At 36.0% G+C, this 3149-nt stretch overlaps 1 long non-coding RNA gene across 1 annotated transcript; it reads left to right on the forward strand.

The window, feature by feature from the left end:
- The first annotated feature begins 285 nt into the window (after window positions 1-285).
- On the forward strand, window positions 286-2320 carry LOC110269774 (uncharacterized). The gene is made up of 3 exons (XR_015907143.1): window positions 286-346; window positions 452-508; window positions 2277-2320. It is a non-coding gene; the product is annotated as an uncharacterized LOC110269774 (long non-coding RNA).
- The last annotated feature ends 829 nt before the right edge of the window (window positions 2321-3149 follow it).

Consider the following 3149-nt stretch of genomic DNA (forward strand, 5'->3'; position numbering starts at 1 on the left):
TGAAGGAATCAAACATGTTCTCTCTTTAAAAAAAAATGGTATCATCTATTAAAGTTCTCACTATTTGATTTATCTATTATGGAACATGGAACAGCAACTAAAACACCACCTTACAAGCTATCAATCATAATTAGTTAACAAACTCTTTGACCAATAGTTCTGAATATATGACACCTTTGATGTGGGACCAAGCCTAACAAAAGGATCTTTCTTCCTTACCCACTCCACTCAAAATATATAGTTGATTTTATTTCAGTTGCTTTCACAATCCCTTCTCACTACTACTTTCAGTTTTCATTTTGTTGAAGATTCCGATTCCGGAGGCAACCGCCACCAAAGTCCCATGGTACGCACTTACAAATACTTGGATTTCAGGATTTGGGTGAACACTTGTTTCAATTATTACCTCTTCGCTTCAATTTAATCGAATTTCATTTTGATCGTTTTCCAGGTCACCGTCTTGCGCCTCTACTTGACCTGCACTCTCGACGCCGTTATGTAACTCCAGGTACCCTTATTTTCCATCTTTTTAAATTTTCAGCTAGATTCTTATTTTTATTTTTGTTTATTGTGAAACTGAGAATTGGTGCAATGGTTGGTAGTAGAACTTCACTTTGTCAAGAAGTTGAAAGGCATATCAAGCCTGAGATTGAATAAGGTAGCTCTCGCATACTTAAAGTGAGCTCGATACATTAAAGTGGAGCAAGTATGAACAAGAAAGTGAGCTTAACTACTATAGTATTATAGAAGAAAATTCCTCTAAATGTTGTGATATGATGAATCAATAAAATAGTTAGGTTTCGTCACTTTAATTATTAGATTTGAGAAATTACAATACACTTTTGTTTAGAAATTAATAGACTTAATTATTAAGCTGATAGGTTTCTATGTGTTCCATTATTTCCTAAATACACACACCTACTAGCAAGCATTGTGTAAAGTTAATCAATTAAGCTCTTAGGTCTCTACGTGTGTTTTATTATTCCCTAAATACACACACCTACTAGCTATATATATATATATATATATATATATATATATATATATATATATATATATATATATATATATATATATATATATATATTGTATTTTATTATGAATATGATAAAGAAACTAGCTGGCTAAGATGTAGTGGGTTGGTGAGGTAATTAGAATTCACAAATAACTAAATTAAAACATGTCTAATTTGATTCTACATTAATTTGTCTAAATATTTCTACTTCTAAAAGCAACATACATATGTTTCCATTAAGGTGGTTTGTACAAAAAGCTAATGAAGTCTCTCATTATTATTATTATAGTGAGAACAAGATGGTAGTACTACAAAGTTTAATTTGATTTGTGGCGGTTTTTTTCTGGTCTGTGGGGGTTTGAAACCCCGCCAAAAGGTTAGTGAGAATTTTTCAAATCTCCAAAATTTGAGGTGCCACGAGCTTATTTGTAGCGGTTTGGCAGAATCCCCAAAACATAATTTTATAGCGATTTTTTGTCTGCTTTGTAGAAATTTTGAGTTGAATTTTTTTAGCAATTTTTTAAAATTTTTGTGGCGGTTTAAAATTCTCACAAAACTGAATTTTCAAATAAAAAAATTACAGCAAATTAAATTGTTACAAACCATTTAAAATTGAAACTAAACTGATTTTGTGTCATAAAAGTAGAAACTAGAGAAATTTTTTTCCAAAGCATATAGAAAATCTTACCTCTATATTTTCAATCTTTGCATAAACCTGTGTCTGCTTGAAGTCACCTAATTTAGACAAAAAAATCGCGGGCATGGTGAACATCTTTTTTGTTCTATAAAGAATATTAATTTTAAAGTTTAATTATTTATATATTAGTTAGAAAATATTTTTATGAAATCAACCAATGCATAAGGCTTTTCGCTTTTATACGGTATTTATTTAAGAAAAAATACATATAATTAAAATATGACAAATATTTTTGTATAGAAAAATTTAGGAATCAACTGCAGCATAAGCTAACTCAGTTAACTCTTGTTTATTATATATATCTAATTTTACAACCAAAATGTGTCACATATGACTTTCTTATTACAATTGAAATCAAATTTTTTTCTTCAAAATTAAAGAGTTCTATCCTCCTTCCTACTAATTTTACAACCAAAATCTGTCATATGTCACTCCCTTATTACAATTAAAATCAAAATTTTCCCTCTAAAATTAAAGAATTCTTCTCTCATCTATACTAATTTTACAACCAAAATGTGCCACATGTCATTCTCTCATTGCAATTGAAATCTGTTCGGTTGCCAGGTTCCAAACGGGTTAGGTGAATGGAATGGGCAAAAGGGATGAGGGAGATCTGGACCTGGTTGACGAGCGGACGGGTTTCCCGAGTTGTGGTGTTAGAGAGTGGAAGATGGAGACTTGGCGACCTCCAGAGCTGCGGTGTTGAAGAGGAGGGGGGAGCCACCTGCAATGACACTCTGACGCTCTTGTCAGGGATCGTATAGGTGGTAGTGAAGGTAAGGGGTTAGTGACGTACCCCGGGGTAGGGGTAGGGCCCTCCCCTTATATACCCTGTCAGTAGGGTGGGTCCCACTGCATATAGGTCTCTTTCCTGAAAGTTTTCTCGCCTAGCTATCATGAGGCTGGCTGCTAGGGAGTGGAATTCCGTACATTACCCACAATTCGGGTGGGCGACGTTCGCCGGGTCGGCCACTTGGATTGGAGCTCCTGGTTGCCTGGGCCGGGCTAGAACAGTGCCCCCAACGCCAGCTAGGGTTGTGAGCAACGTGGGTGGCGCGTTCCGTCGCCTTCAGCAATTTCGTCGCTTGGCCGGTTCATCGTCGGTTGTCGTGGGGGCGAGCCCTCTACGCGCGAGTGAGGCTCGTCGCTTTGAAGGAACGCCTTTTGTCGCATCGTTCTTCGCGCCGAGCATTTAATGCTCTTAATGGGTGATTTGAACCCTGCGCGAAATGTGCACATTGCCCTTGTCTTTCGCACTTCTTATGCGTTAGTTACTACTCAATTCCCATCGTTTCAGCTTTCTCAAACCATAATCACTCATTTCTCATTTTCCTTCCACATTCTCTGAAGCTCTCTGCAGTGAATCGTCCGTTTCGCCCAAATCTTCGAAATTTTCTAGCTTTTTTCGATCATCATCATCATTCTGGTAAGTTGCTT

The sequence above is a fragment of the Arachis ipaensis genome, chromosome B3, assembly GCF_059453495.1.
Source record: "Arachis ipaensis isolate K30076 ecotype BB chromosome B3, ASM5945349v1, whole genome shotgun sequence".
NCBI lineage: Eukaryota > Viridiplantae > Streptophyta > Magnoliopsida > Fabales > Fabaceae > Arachis > Arachis ipaensis.